Raw genomic sequence first — 16,227 nt, 5'->3', positions numbered from 1 at the left:
AAGTTGATATTACGTGCCTATTCTCAGAGGCCTCTGGATCTAGGGGAATATAAGTAGGGTAAGCCTCCTGGAGGCACTCTAAGAAAGCTGAAGGGGATCCATCTGATTCCTGAAGAACTTCTCCTACCTTAGACATGGTGGTGGGCTTTCAAGCAGCTGCTCTCAGTCCCATTATCAGAACCTGGCAGCAATTGGTGATAGCCTCCCTACTGTGATTGGTGGTGTAGTCCCATACTGTGGGATTCAGAGGAAGGACATCTCCTGATGGCCAGGATCTGTGGCAGGATGTCCATCCATATCCAAGACAGCCTTGAGTGCTCCCTGCCTGATGCAGTCCCGTTCCTCTGCCGTGAACAGATAATCATCCCCAGTGAGTTGGTGGATGAAAAGCATGAACTCCAGAAGCTCAATAATAGCTTGTGGCTGTTGAGAAAATGCAAGAATATGAAGCATCCAGTTATCTAGGTCAGAAGTAGAGAGAGGAACATAAACTGTGTGATTGGTTCCACCCTCAGGGGAGAGGAGTTGGGGAAGAGACAAAAGGCCTACAATATGGTTCTTATTTTTACAATTTCTACTCCAAACACCATATTTTAAATAGCTTAGATCAAGTATTTACAAGTGAATTTCTATCAGCAGAAATTAGTACATGAAGCAAATAAACAGTATAATAGGTTAATTTTTCATAATTGGATTTATAGTTTCTTTAATTATAATTAACCTTTGTTCTTTTATTTGCTATAAACAGATCACCATAACAATAAAGTTGCTCCCATTCCTTCTCATAGATCTCTATCCATCATAAGTTTATGGAGCTTAAAATATCCTATTTAAGAGTGAGAATTTATAAAGAACGTTCATTCGTTTTAGGTAGAGTAATTGTGGACCGAGGGTAAAGAGTATACTTCCTGGTTCTTTTTCCTAATAGAGCTTTGACAACTATCTATAGTATGGTTACTTCACTTCATCTAGTATCAAAGAAAATTTAGACAGAAATTTGGAAGAGGTAATCAATATATCATGGCAGTAATGGATATAAGTAATTATAATTAAATTAGAATTATAATGATAGTGCTAAAAAACCATAAGAAGGATTGAGAAAACTAACAGTGGGTTATCTGAACAAATTAACAAAATTGATAGACCCTTAACAAATCTGAGCTGAGCAAGACAGAGAGAGACAAAGTGAGAATATCCAAATAAATGAAACCAGGGATTATATGTAGAAACTCATAAAAGTTAAGATTCAGGAGAGGATAAGGAAATACTGGGAAAACCCAGCAAAATAAAGACCAGGACAAAAATTATTCACAGGTGGTTTTTGTAAGTCCTTCAAAGGACAACACACTATAGTTTTCCCAAAAATCTTTAATGAAACAGACAGGGAAAGAGAGATCACTACAAACTGTGTGAGGCCAGAAGACTGCTCATCAAAAAACCTTATATGGACTCACCAATGAAAGGCTGTGGACACATTTCTTGCATGAATATGGATGTAAAACTTTTCAATAAACATCTTGATAGCTGATATGAAGAACTAATAAAAAAAAAAAAACCCAAAAACTCTGACCAAAGAGGAATCCTATCAGAGGGGCAAAGATGGTTCAATATAAGCAAATCAATCCTTGGAATTCAACACATCAATAGGAAAAAGCACATGAACCAAAGCATATAGCCTCACAAAAGCCTTTGATAAGATCCCATACCACTTTATTATGAAATCTCTGAGAAAATAGAAACCCATGGAATATTCCTCAATATAAGAAAGACTGCATATGACAAACCTACAGCTAACTTTATGCTTAATGGTGAATGGGAAAAGGCATTTCCACTACAATCAGGAATGAGAGAGTGATGTCCTTTCTCTCTACTCCTTTTCAGTATACAATTGGAATTCCTAGCCAAAGTAATATGGCAAGACCTAAACAAAAGGGGATCCAAATAGAGAAAGAAGAAACTCTTCTTTGCAGATGATTTGATCCTATATTGGAAGATGCCTATAGACTCCAGTCCCAAATCCCGTTGACAGTCCCAAACATTTGGCAAAGGAGCAGGATCTATGTCCACAATGAGAAGAATGAAGGTCAAATCACACACTTCTTTTGTAGTAGCCTTCAAAAGAAAATTTCTAGGACTTCACTCTATGAGGAGCACTTTAGTAACCTGAAAGGGAAATTAAAGCAGATTTAATAATGTGGGAACACATCACATGTTCCTGGATTAGAAGAGTTGACATTGAGAAATTTGGAAAACTGTCCAAAACTACCTGAAAATTCAAAGCAGTACCTATCAACATCCCTACAACATTATTTAATGAAGTAGAAGAAATATTCCAAAAAGTCACATGTAAAAATAGAATAAACAGAATAATCATAAACAACCCTTAGCAGGAAAAAATATTGCCTCAACAATGTCAATATTGTACTTCCAACTGTAGTATAACCACACACATATACATATATATACATACACACATATATACGTATATGTGTATATATACATACACACATGCATATATATATATGTATGTACATATATGTATATATACACAAATATATGTGTATATGTATATACACATATGTATATATATACACACATCTATATATGAATATATATATATATATAAATATATTTATTTATATATACTGGCACATGAACAGGCCTAAAGACTAATGGAATAGCATAGAAAACACAGAAATGATCCCAGAGACCTATGGGCAACTTATTTTTGAAAAAGGAGCCAAAATCATCGGATAGAGGAAAAAGAGACCCTTCTAAATATGGTGCAGGTAGAAATAACCATACATGCGTAGAAAACTGAACGTGGATCTTTATATATCACCTTGCACCAGAACCAAGTCCAAATGGAGCAAAGACCTTGAAGTAGGTTCAGACATCATGAAAGATTAGAGCAGGGAATACAGAATACCCTATCCAGGTCAAATCTTACTAAGTAAAACTCCAGTAACACAACAAATCCAAGAAGGGCTGAAGGCCAGGTGCTGGTAGCTCACAATTATAATCCTAGCTACTCAGGAGGCTGAGATGTGAGGATCGGGGTTCAAATCTATCCCGGGCAGAAACATCCATGGGACTCTTATCTCTAGTAAACCTCTCAGAAAACCAGAAGTGGCACTGCGGCTCAAGTGGTAAAGTGCTCGCCTTGAGCTGATGAGCTGAGGGACAGCACCCAGGTCCAGAGTTCAGGCCCCACAACTGACAAAAGAAGAAAAAAAAAAGAAGAAGGCCTGGATAAATGCAATTGCATTAAACTACAGAGCTTCTTTCTGCATGCCAGGGGTCACAGGTAGCAAAAGAAATACAAAACGCACAGTTTAGGAAACCCTCTCGTAAAGATCTAACTGTACAACAGAAAAGAGCTTCATATCCAACTGTGCCCAGAGCTCATAAAATTGAATCATCACAATAACAAATTTGCAAAGAAACAACTACCGCATTTATGTGTGGGCTAAAGCATCCAAAAGAGTTTTCTCTGGAAATAAAAAGCAAGAATTGCCAAGTGATGTGTGGAGAAATAGTCATCATTTCTGGCCATAATAGAAATGCAAATAACTCCCATGTACATCAAAAGTTTGCATTTATCACCAGCATGAATGTGTACAAATAAAAAGTGATAGTAAGGAAATGTGAGTTTGTTTCAAGGCTGTAGGACCCTTTGCGGTAGTGACACATCTTCTAGACTCTTTGAAAACTTTTGCTTGAATTTTAATTAAATAGTTGTTCCACCAAAAATTCTAGTGTTATTATTTGCATAAGATGGCTGATGATTATTTTTTCGTCATTTGAAACTTTTAGTAGTATAAAATTACTTTGTTTGTCTCATTCGATGCATTTTGCTTTGAAGACTGTAATTTTACAATCTATTTTAATTTTTTTTTTGTCAGTCATGGGCTTGAACACTGGGCCTGGGCACTGTCCCTCAGTTCTTCAGCTCAAAGAGAGCCCTCTACTGCTTAAGCCACAGTGCCAATTCTGATTTTTCTGGTGGTTTATTGGAGACAAGAGTCTTGTGGACTTTTCTGCCTGGGAGGGCTTTGAGCTGAGATCCTCAGATCTCAACCTCCTGAGTAGCTAGGATTAAAGGTGTGGGCCACTAACACCTGGCTAATACTTTAATGTTTATGCACACCATATATTATAATCAATCAGGTATCATATACATCATACATTATATTGGATATATAATATATATCATTATATGTTGTGTATGGTATATATGATACATAAGTGATGATGAACAGGTTATATAGACTATTTACACATTATAAATATTGCATGATATATACATAAAACATATATATGATACATGTCATATAATTATATTATACAAATATTATATATCATATAATAGACATCAGTATGTATATTACATTTATACATAATACTGAATATAAAATGAAATGTATGCTGCATATATTATATTGATATATGATATATTTTAATATGTTCGATATATATTATATGTAGTATCTACCATATACATTACATCATATTCATACATGATATATAATATACTATAGATCACATCTTATATTGCACATATAATGATATGCCTAATATACCTTATATTGTATTGTGAAACACGTGGTTATGTGTGACATGTGCCAACTGGCTTTATATGATATAATCATCTATGTCATATGTGACAGATATGTACATATATACACACACACACACACACACACACACACACACACACACACACATATATATATATATTATATTATATATTAAACCACCCATGTATTCCACCTCCCACCTGCAGGTGTGAATCAAGCTGCTTTATTCCTGCTTCTGGTGGCTATTCTGCTACACTCTGAATACATACCTGACCACACGGAGGTCAGCCAGGGTGGGGTACAGGTGGGCCAGCTGCTGCTCACAGTGGAGGCTGGCCTGGCAATGACAGACCCCTAGGCATGTCCCTATGGTTCAGGGATAGTCCCTGGGTGTATCTGCAGGTGCTTGGCCACTGTGTTCTGTATCCGGAAGGTAGAACAGAGCCCCAGTACCCACTGGTAGGTGGCTCAACATTGTGTACTCCACAAAGCCCACTTTCCATGGAATACTACACAGGCAGAAAATTTATCCAGCCATGAGGATCATCTGATAATATTTCTCCCAATGGATCCCAGGAAAATATAAAACAAGAGGGGTTTAGAGGAGTTTTTGTTTTCTTTTGGTGTTGTCTGTTATTTTCATCGGTCACAGGGAGGGGTAAACTGAGGCAGCCATGGACATAACTAGACATAGTGTGGACTATGAAGTATGGAAGTTGTGGTGAGGATGGGAGGGAAAAAATGATGAGAGAGAGATGGAAAAGGGTGGGGGACATAGTGGCCAAAGAATTGAGTCATGGCCCTTGATTTGTTGCTGTTATCCCTACTTTGTCACACCAACAGTTAATTTAAAGATGGTTCTGACATCCTGGTGTGAAGCCCTGACTGAGTTTCCCTCCCCTATCCCAGCACCATTTTGCTCTATTGCCTGGTGCACAGAGCACATCCTGAACCTCTACTACCCTTCTGTGTTGATGTGAGGAGACAAGAAGGGTCCAGTGAGGCTGGGGTGTAGGAGAGAGAAGGGGCTTGAACAAAACATGCTGTTCCCACTAGCTCAGAGAACTGAGACCTGTAGTCCAACCAAGTAGTATCGGCCACCCTGCCTCAGTGCCTTCCCTTTGGGCTGTGTGGGTGGATGTGCATGCACATGTGCACACACTGTGTCCAAGACCATATCTTCATTTTGCTAGCTGTTGCTCTTCCTCCTCATCATTCCCTTTCTTCCTCTACTTTATCCTCTTTCTCTTCCTCCATCTTCCTTCCTTCCATATCCTTCCTTCCTTCCTTCCTTCTTTCCTTCCTTCCTTCCTTCTCTCTGTCCTTTCCCCCTCCTCCTCCTCCTCCTCCTCCTCCTCCTCCTCCTCCTCCTCCTCCTCCTCCTCCTCTTCTTCTTCTTCTTCTTCTTCTCCTTCTCCTCCTTCTCTTTCTCCTTCTCCTTCTTCTCTTCCTCCTCCTCCTCCTCCTCCTCCTCCTCCTCCTCGTCCTCCTCCTCTTCTTCTCCTTCTTCTCCTTATCCTTCTTCTCCTTCTCCTCCTTCTCTTTCTCCATCTCCTTCTCCTCCTTCTCTTTCTCCTTCTCCTCCTTCTCTTTCTCCATCTCCTTCTCCTCCTTCTCTTTCTCCTTCTCCTTCTTCTCTTCCTCCTCCTCCTCCTCCTCCTCCTCCTCCTCCTCCTCCTCCTCCTCCTCCTTCTTCTTCTTCTTCTTCTTCTTCTTCTCCTTCTCCTTCTCTTTCTCTTTCTCCTTCCTTCTTTTCCTGCTTCTTTCTCCTTCTCATCCTCCTCCTCCTCCTCCTCCTCTTTCTCTTCCTCCTCCTCCTGCTCCTCTTCCTTCTCCTCCTCCTCCTCCTCCTCCTCTTCTTCTTCTTCTTCTTCTTTTTCTTCTCCTTCTCCTTCTCCTTCTTGTTCTTCCTCCTCCTCTTCCATCTTCTCATCCTCCTCCTCCTCCACCCCCTCCTCCTCCATCTCTTCCTGTATCTCCTTGTTTTTCTTCTACTAATCCTCCTCCTTCTGTCTCTCCTGAGGGCCTGAGACTTGATCTTGCACCCTGTTTCTTCAATTCACAGCCTAGGCTTTGAGCTAGAGATCTGAGCCTTGAAATCAAAGCTTGGGCCTTGAACTTGGAGTCTAGGGCTTGAAGTCAAAATCTATACATGGTAATTGTCCATTGATTCATCACACTGTGTTAATGACTTCAAGAAAATGCCACTACTCTGAAATAGAACCATGTCTTTCAGTTTGAGGGTGGAAGTGTTTTCAGTTGCCATAAGCAGAAGCATGGCAGAGTACTCTAAGTTCAGGAACTGCAGTTGGGCCATCATAGAAACTGAGTTGCCATCGAAATGTTTAAAGTAGTGAAAAGTAACAATTGTGATGGTCATGCTGTATTGAGCCTGGCATTTCTCTCTGCTGAGGGAAGGGATCTGGATCTGCTTAGCTTAGACCAGACAAGTTGAGTAGATATAAAGAAGGATCATTCTAAATTTCCTTTTGATGACCTATTAGTAAACTTTATTAGGTTTTGCTCTTACATATTGTAGGCTAACCTTCTAAAGAAGGTCTTCCAAAACACTGTCTCATTTCTTTTGCCATGACTGCCTGAAAGATGCTATTGTCCAATGGGTACCATAACCAAGTTGATTGGTTTTTTCTAAATTCACAATATAGGAATTTCAAAATTGTTTGGTTATAAAGGGCCCTGGGATGCATGCTGTCTTAATGCAGCAAAGGGCAGTCATATTTCTTCTCGGTGAAGGGCTAGTTATTTCGATGACACATTACCAATTAAGAAGGTTTCTGCAAATGGAAATAGAGTTCCATCGTCAACATTGGAACTTCAATGAGTCCAAATTTCCTTCAATGGTTTAGTTGAAAATTCTCTGCAGGGGTGCGCAGCAGCGTGTGTGGGGCCATGTGCAGACCCGCGTGTGGCGCAGTCAAGGACCCTGAAAATAAACAGCCACTTCCTTTCCAGTCGCTGTTCCCGGGCCTGCGTCCGAGTCTCCGCCGCCGCGGCCGCTCCGACGCCAAAGCTCTTAACTGCAGCCATGAACAGCAATGAGTGCTTCAAGTGTGGACGATCTGGCCACTGGGCCAGAGAGTGCCCTACTGGTGGAGGACGGGGTTGTGGAATGAGAAGCCGTGGCAGAGGTTTCCAGTTTGTTTCCCCGTCTCTTCCAGACATCTGTTATCACTGTGGTGAATCTGGTCACCTTGCCAAGAATTGTGATCTTCAGGAGGATGCCCGCTGTAACTGCAGTAGAGTCCAAGAGGGAGTGAGAGCAGTGTTGCTACGACTGTGGCAAACCCGCCCATCTGGCTCGTGACTGTGACCACGCGGATGAGCAGAGTGCTATTCTTGTGGGGAATTTGGACACATTCAGAAAGACTGCACCAAAGTGAAGTGCTATAGGTGCGGTGAAACTGGTCATGTAGCCATCAATTGCAGCAAGACAGGTGAAGTCAACTGTTACCGCTGTGGCAAGTCAGGGCATCTTGCACGGGAATGCACTATTGAGGCTACAGCCTAATTATTTTCCTTTGTCGCCCTCCTTTTTCTGATTGATGGTTGTATTATTTTCTCTGAATCCTCTTCACTGGCCCAACATTGGCAGGTAGAGGCTACTCTCAGGCCAGTGAGCTTTACTTGCTGTGTAAAAGGAGGAAAGGGGTGGAAAAAAACTCAACTTTCTGCATTTAACTACAAAAAAAGTTTATGTTTAGTTTGGTAGAGGTGTTATGTATAATGCTTTGTTAAAGAACCCCCTTTCTGTGCCACTGGTGAATAGGGATTGATGAATGGGAAAAATTGCGTCAGACCAGTAAGCCCATTCTGGGTTTCTTAAATATTCCCATGTAAGAGGTGAAAGCAATTCTTGAAGTTTCTATGAATTTCCATAAATATCTTTAATTTTAGCATAATGATGGCCTTGGATTGTCTGACCTCAGTAGCTATTAAATAACATCAAATAACATCTGTATCAGGCTCTCATAGAACATACAGTTGAGTGGGAGTAAACAAAATGAGAAGCCAAACGAGTTAAAGGCTGCAGGAGAAAAATGGGAATAAAAGCCTAAGCCAGTACAGCTTTTCACAGCGCTGAAGCTGGATATACAGATGGTGATGGCAAAGGTTAAGAACACACATTTTCAAAGACAAAATCTAAAAACCCAGAGTGAACATCATTTCTCAGAGTTAGCAAAATTTGGATTTACTCAGGAATTGCAGAGAAATGCATTTTCACAGAAATCAAGATGTTATTTTTGTATACTATATCACTTGGACAACTGTGTTTCATTTGCTGTAATCAGTTTTTAAACGTCAGATGGAAAAAAGCAACTGAGTCCTACAAAATAGAAAATGTAATTTTAAACTATTCCAATAAAGCTGGAGGAGGAAGGGGAAAAAAAAGAAAATTCTCTGCAGGAAACCTTTATATATTCCTCCTTACAATTTCTCATTGAACCATGGGAAGAATTAAAGACATAGTTAGAAGGGTGGCGTCAAAATGGCAACTCCTCCTACCTATGAGTACACAGTGCAATAGGATTTTAGATTTTATTAGGTACTTTTAAATTTGGTAAAACTTTTCATTCTTCATGAATGAAAAGTTACACATTATAATCAAAAAGGTTGTAGACATGATATGTTGGAGTTGGTTATATACTTTCAGGAAACTGTCCCAAGAATGCTACATATCTTTTATATAAATTATTGTGTGAAAGTATTCTGAATCCATTATTAGTTCTTATTACATTTCAATATGACTTCAGAATAAGGCATCTCAAATAATGTTCTTTTTTTTTTACTCTAAAGAACATTAACATCATTTCACATGAGAAGAATTAGGAGTTTCTCCAGCAGAATATTGATTGTTACTCAATCGAGGATATAATTCGAAGATATAAATTAGGATGAGCAATAAAATGACATATAGGCCATGAGAGCAAATCCTATGAATGTATTCGCAAAAAAATTACTATATTCTAGGTTACTTTTTCAACTAAATTGGGTTTATAACTGGCAAGAAGAACTAAATGTATACAGTGTGAATTATTTAAACAATGTTATATGGTTGCCAATTTTTCCACCCAGCTGGTGAAATTTATGTGTTGCCAGAATTGAAGACTGATTTGTACTCTGTTTTTTCTTTCTCTTCCACCCACATTAGAGAATTTCATGATTTTATAAGTAACATCCAGAGTAGATAAAATTTTAGGCCCAATTATTCTTTGTCACTGTGGGTTGGTAATTTTCATAAAAAGCCGAGTCTTCTGATTTGTCTATCTCCACTCATTGTTTTTTACTCCAAACTACACTGTTCCAACTTATTATATATTTCTTACTGTGAGAAATGCAGGTAACACATGGAACAATTTTCTCTGATTTTATAATGGAAGAGAATAAAAGCAATGAATGATGTCATATCTGCTTGGAGAATTGTGCAAAATACAGAACATTCCAACAAGGTACAGGTCTGCTAATATTAGCATAGTTGTCATAAAATTTATTATATAGAAGACTGCATTGTTGGGCCGTCCATGCAATTACTATCTGTTTCAGTTGACAGAAGCGTAAGTTGATCTGCAAGTCCTAAGGTTATGAATTGGAAATGAGCAATCTTTCCCTATTATAATATCAAAGAACAATTTCAAGAGAGCTAATTTAAAAGGTGACAACTGTTTGTAAAATAAACAACCACTGGGGATGTTTTCTTCATTCTTATGGAAGGGATCCTGCTTTGCTGAGTCCAAATTACTTTAGAAGGTATCAACCAAGCTATATGATTTTTCCACCTTCCAAACACTATTTCTGTAGGTCATTTGTTTGGCTCTTGGATGCTTCTAGATTATGCAATAGTGAACCGCTATTATCCTTCTATTTTTACATTCCCATGTCTGTTTTGATGGTATTGTCTCATTATTGCAGCTTTTGTCCTATGGACAGCAGCATCTGAATGCTTCTGCTCCTATCAACTTAGAAAACTGCATATTCAAACCAGTATAAATGGAAAAGTCACTGATATTCATGGTATAGTTTTGAAAACAATCTTGTGTGATTCAGAATCACTGTACATGTATATTAGGAAGTAGGCTACCACAGCTTTTCAGTGTCACTATTCCCAAAGTTTCATTTTCCTTCACTTAAGAATCTTCATTGAAGTAGGTGGCAATGCCTTAACCATATGCATGTTGTCAGGCCCAAGGGCCTCTTCCATCCTTGTCAAGGGGAGTGCTGACCTTCTCTCCTTATACAACTCTATGAGATAATGTTAAGCAAAATGTTCCCCAGATAGGGACACAAGAGGTTTTCTTTTTTCTTGCTTGCTAGTGTTTTTAATGTACTTACACTATGCTATGTGATTCTTTTGTTTCGATTGTATGTTCTTCCCCCAAGGTATATCCCCTGTTTTTACTGGATTTGACGCTGGAGCTCTGCATCTTGCATATATATTTTTTTAATGAACTTTACAATGTCGGCGGCAGGAGTGAGGAGTTGGGGAGGGAAGTGATGGTAGGGGGAAAATAAAAGAGGAGGTAACAATGCTCGCTATGAAATGTACTCATTTCCCTACTCAGGTAATGTAATGTAATGTACAACATTTTTACAATACAAAAAGAATCTTCATTGAGGGCTGGGTAGGTGGCTTAGTGTTAGAGTGCTTGCCTTGCATGCATGAGGCCCTGGGTTTGATTCCTCAGCATCACATAAACATAAAAGGCAGAAGTGATGCTGTGGATCAAGTGGTAGAGTGCTAGCCTTGAGCTGAAGAGCTGAGGGACAGTGCCCAGCCCAGAGATCAGGCCTCACAACTGATTAAAAAAATCTTCATTGAGGTATACTTGTGTAAAATTTTCTAGATGGGTGCTGGTGACTCCCATCTCCAATCCTAGCTATTCAGGAGGCTGAGACGTTTGGTTGTTGGGTCAAATCCACCAGGAGAATGAAAGTATATGAGAATCTTATCTCCAATTAACCACCAGAACTCTTGAAGCATCACAGTGGCTCAAACTAGGAGAGTGCTGGCCATGATCCAAAAGGCTGTAGAGATTTTGGAAGAGTGCTGAGATCAAGCCAAAGTGACTTACACAAAAACCTGCCTGTTATTGTAGTAGAGGATACAAGTTGCAAAAAAAGGTAATTATAAAAATATGACATTAACGGTTAATGGTTATTGCACATCACTAAACATTTCACAAAATGTCTCAGACAATTTTAAGTATGATTGTGAACTTTTTTCTTCTGTCTTTTTTTTTAATCAAGTGGAGCTCTACAAAATATGGCAAACACATTCTAGGCCTGGAAAGGTATAAGGACTAACTGCTACTTCATATCTACTTTTGTTTGGTCTAGTATAATACAAACACCTATATTGAGTACTTCACTCTGTCTTGCTATTGTTACATATGATTACTCAGTAATGGCTTTGAGAACATCCCAAAGGGTTTAATATTATATCAGCAGTTGAAATTATTTTCTGTTAACATTAGTTCATTTTCTTGTCTGAGAACAGTTTTGCATCCACAAGTCTGATATCCTTTGCCTCCAACACATAATCATGTTTAGTATATATTTGTATTGAAAAGATACTGTACACATACATACATGAGTAAGGTAATGAGTACATTTCCTAACAGAATTGTTACCTCCTCCTTTGTATTTTCACCTACCATCCCTTCTCTCTCATCACCCCAACTCTTCCCTCTCCACCCAAAGTTGTAAGGTTTTTTTCAACAGTGTGTTGTACATCTTATTGTTACAATGGATCAACCCGTATCCTCATTTCAACATTTTGTTATTTCTCTTCCTCTCCACAAACCATAAAAATATATAAGCAAGATGCAGGGCACCAGAAGCAAATACAACGAAAACAGGGGTTATACAATGGGGTAAGCACATACAAAAGAAACAAAAATAAATCACATAGTACATTTAAAAATATATTAAAAATAACAGCAAGAGAAATGAAACTTCTTATGTCCCTATCTTGGGGTTCATTTCACTTAACATCACCTTATATGGTCATATGTACATAGCTTTTGAACATTTCTGCTTGTGTTAGACATATACTAGGGAAACCATGGGACCTATGTTTCTTTGGGCCTGGCTTACTTCTCTTAATATAAGTTTTCCGAGTCTTTCCCTTTCCTAACAATTAAGACAATGTCATTTTGCTGATGGAGGCATAGATTTCCATTGCACATATATACCACATTTTTTTGATCCATTCATCTACTAAAGGGCATCTGGGTTGTTTCGATATCTTAGCTATGGTGAATAATGCTGTGATAAACATAGGATATAGGTATGCTGGAAGCTTTTGTATGGACTTGTTTGTGACTGGGTAAATGCTCAAAGTGCGATTGCTGGGTCATAGGGGTGCTCGATGTGGAGTCTTTTGAGGAACCTCCATCCTGCTTTGCAAAATGGTTGAACAAGATCACACACCCGCCAGCAATGCAGTAAGGTTCCCTTTTGACCACATCCTCTCCTGCATCTGTTTTTTTTTAAATTAGAATCCTTGATTATAGCCATTCTAAATAGGTCAGAAGAATCTCAATGTTGTTTTGACTTGCATTACATTTCTGGCTAGAGAAGTTGAGCATTTCTTCATGTGTCTATTGGCCATTCTTATTTCCTATTCACATTAGTCTCTCTTCATGCCTTTAGCACAAATAATAATTGGGTAGTTGTTTCTTTGAGGATTTGTTGTTGGTAGATTTATTTTTTGAGTTCTAAGTATATTTTAGATATGAGTCCCTTGTCTGTTGTATGGCTAGTGAAGATCTCTCAATTCATGTGCTTTCTATTGATCTTGCTAGCTATGTCCTTTGCGATGCAATCTCATTTGTCCAAACTTTCTTTGATTTGTTATGTTTCTGGGTCTTTATTAAGAAAATTCCAGCCTGTGCCAAGGAGGCCTAGAATTTCTCCTATTTCTTCCTGTAATGTTTTCATTGTGTCTGCTTTGACTTCGATGTGTTTGATCCATTTGGAGTTGTTTCTGGTACAGGGTGATATATTAGGGTGTAGCTTTAGTTTTCTACAGGTGTTTAACAATTGTGCCAGCACCATTTACTGAAGAGGCCATCTTTCTTCCATTCTATTCTTTCAGCTTCCTTCCCTGCTCAAGGACCTGGGCCCCAGTTCATCTACAAAGCTGTGAATTACAGGTCGATAGATCAAGGCCCAAGCCTTGTGTTCAAGGCTAAGGCTGTGAGTTTAAGGCTCACCATCCAATTAAAGACCTGGGCTGAAAGTTCAAGGCCCAGGCCCCAAGTTCAAGGCTCAGACTGGGAATTCAATTACCAGGCCTTGAGTTCAAGGCCCTGGCTGTGAGTTCAAGGCTCAGGCCCCAAGTTGAATCCCAGGTCTCCCCTTCCCTTTCCAGTTCAAGACCAGGGCCCCAGTTCATCTACGAGGCTGTGAGTTCAAGGCCCAGTCTGTGAGAATAATGCCCAGGCCTAGAGTTTCAGGGCCATGGTAGGGAGTTCAAGTCTGAGGCCCCCTGTTCAAGGACCAGACCCAGAGTTTGATGACCAGCCTGAGTCTAAGTCCCAGACGTGGACTTCAAGGCCCAGGCCCTAAGCTCAAGTTCCTGGCCCCAGTTCAAAGTCCTGGGTGCCAGTTTAAGTTCCGTGCTGAGTTCAAGGCCTGTTCTTTGAGTTCCAGTCCCAGTAACAGAGTGAACATCTCACGCCCCCAATTTCAGGCCCAGGCCCCAAGTTCACATCACAAGACTTGATTACAAGTCCCAGGCTGCAAGTTCTAGTCCCAGTACCCGAGTTCAAGTCCCAAGCCCTAAGTTCAAGTTCCAGGTCCTTAGTTCAAGTCCCAGGTCCCAAATTCAAGTCCTAGGCCTCAAGTTCATATCCCAGGCCTTGAGTTCAAGTACCAGACACCATATTCAGGTCCCATACTGATAATTCAATGCTTGGGCTGCAAATTCAAATACAGCCCTTCCATTCAAGTCCCAGGCCCTAAATTCAAGGCCCAGACTATGAGTTCAAGTTCCAGGCCCCAAGTTCAAGTCCCCAGCTGAGAATTCAGGGCAAGACCCTTAGTTCAAGACCTGGGTTGGGAATTCAAGACCCATGACCTGCATTCAAGTCCCAGACCTGAATTCAAGGGCAAGGCTACTGGTTTAAGACCCAGGCTGCAAGTTCTAGTCAGAGGCCCCAAGTACAAGTCTAAAGCCATGCGTTCAAATTGCAGAACTTGAATTCAAGTTGTAGGCTCCAAGTTGAAAGACCAGGTCTTGAGTTAAAGTCCCAGTTTGTTAGTTTAAGATCCAGGGTCCCAGTTCAAGTGCCAGGCCATGAGTACATGTCCCAGGCTGATATTACAAAATTCAAGCCCAGAGTTTCAAGCCTGGCTATGAGTTCAAATCACAGGCCCCCTGTTCAAGGTCCAGTCAAACAGTTTACTGCTTGGCTTTTAATTTCAAGGCTCAGCCTCTGAGTTTCAGGCCCAGATTGTGAGTTCAAGTCCCAGATCCTGAGTTCCAGGCCCAGAATGAGTTCAATGCCCAGACCGTGAGACTAAGGCCAAGGCATGAGTTTAAGGCCAGGCCCCAAATTGGAGTCCCAGGCCCCCCTGTCCCCTGAATCCAATGTGCTGGGCCCTAGTTAAAGTAGGAGTCCATGAGTTCAAGGCCCTAGCTGTGAGTTCATGGCCCAGTCTGGGAGTTCAGTGCTCAGGCACAAAGTTTCAGGCCCAGGTTATCAGGCCTTAAGTTCAAGTCTCAGGCCATGAGCTCAAAGCCCAGGCCCCAATTTCAATTCCAGGCCCCATGTTCAAGGTTCAGGGCCCAGTTCTCAAGTTCCAGGCTGTGAGTTTAAGGCCCAGGCTATGAGTTCTACTCCCAGGCCCTGAGTTTTAAGTCCTAAGCCCCAAGTTCAACTCCCATGCCCTGAATTCAAGACCCAGGCCCTGCATTAAAAACTCAGGATATGGTTCAAGTCCCAGACTCCAAATTCAGATTCCAGGCAGTAGTTCATGTTGCAAGCCCTGAGTTCAAGACTAACACTGTGAATTAAAGTCCCAGACCTTAAGTTCAAGGCCCAGGCCTAGGTTCATGCCTGAGCTGTGAGTTTAAGCCCCAGGCTCCTTGTTCAACATCCAGTGTGTCAGTTCAAGGCTCAAGACCTGAGTTCACGGTCCAAGGCCCTCATTTAAGTTCCAGGTTCTGAGTTCTAAGCTCAGGCTGTGAATTTAAGTACCACGCCCTGAGTTCCAGGCCTGGGGCCCACTTCAAGGCCTAGGCATGAAGTTGAAGGCTCAAGCTGTGAATTCAAGTTCCAGGTACTGAGTTCAAGGCCCTGACCTGAGTTCAAGGCCTAGGCTGTGAGTTTAAGGCCAAGGACCAAGTTGAAGTCCCAGGTCCCTTCTTCTTTTCAGACCTCAAGATCCAGTGATACAGTTCAAATACCAGGACATGAGTTCTAGTCCCGGGCTCTGAGTTCAAGGCCCAGCCCCAGAATTTCAGGCCCAGATTGTGAGTCCAAGTCCCAGGCCCCCAGTTCAATGCTTGTATTCTGAAATCAAGGCCCAGGACCTGAGTTTAAGTCCCAGATCCCTTGTTCAATTTCCAAGGCCCCAGTTCAATCCCCAGGCTAAGCATTCAAGGCTTAGTCTGGGAGTTCAA

General features: G+C 40.6%; 2 pseudogenes; one reads left to right on the top strand and one right to left on the bottom strand.

Moving 5' to 3' along the window:
* Window positions 1–7,530: 7,530 nt before the first annotated feature.
* On the top strand, window positions 7,531–8,439 carry LOC138815066 (CCHC-type zinc finger nucleic acid binding protein pseudogene; annotated as a pseudogene).
* Window positions 8,440–10,724: 2,285 nt separating this feature from the next.
* On the bottom strand, window positions 10,725–10,839 carry LOC138815078 (U6atac minor spliceosomal RNA; annotated as a pseudogene).
* Window positions 10,840–16,227: the final 5,388 nt, after the last annotated feature.

The sequence above is a fragment of the Dipodomys merriami genome, unplaced genomic scaffold (assembly GCF_024711535.1).
Source record: "Dipodomys merriami isolate MVZ:Mamm:240054 unplaced genomic scaffold, mDipMer1.0.p SCAF_1078, whole genome shotgun sequence".
Lineage (NCBI taxonomy): Eukaryota > Metazoa > Chordata > Mammalia > Rodentia > Heteromyidae > Dipodomys > Dipodomys merriami.
This window is presented reverse-complemented; position numbering and strand designations above follow the sequence as displayed.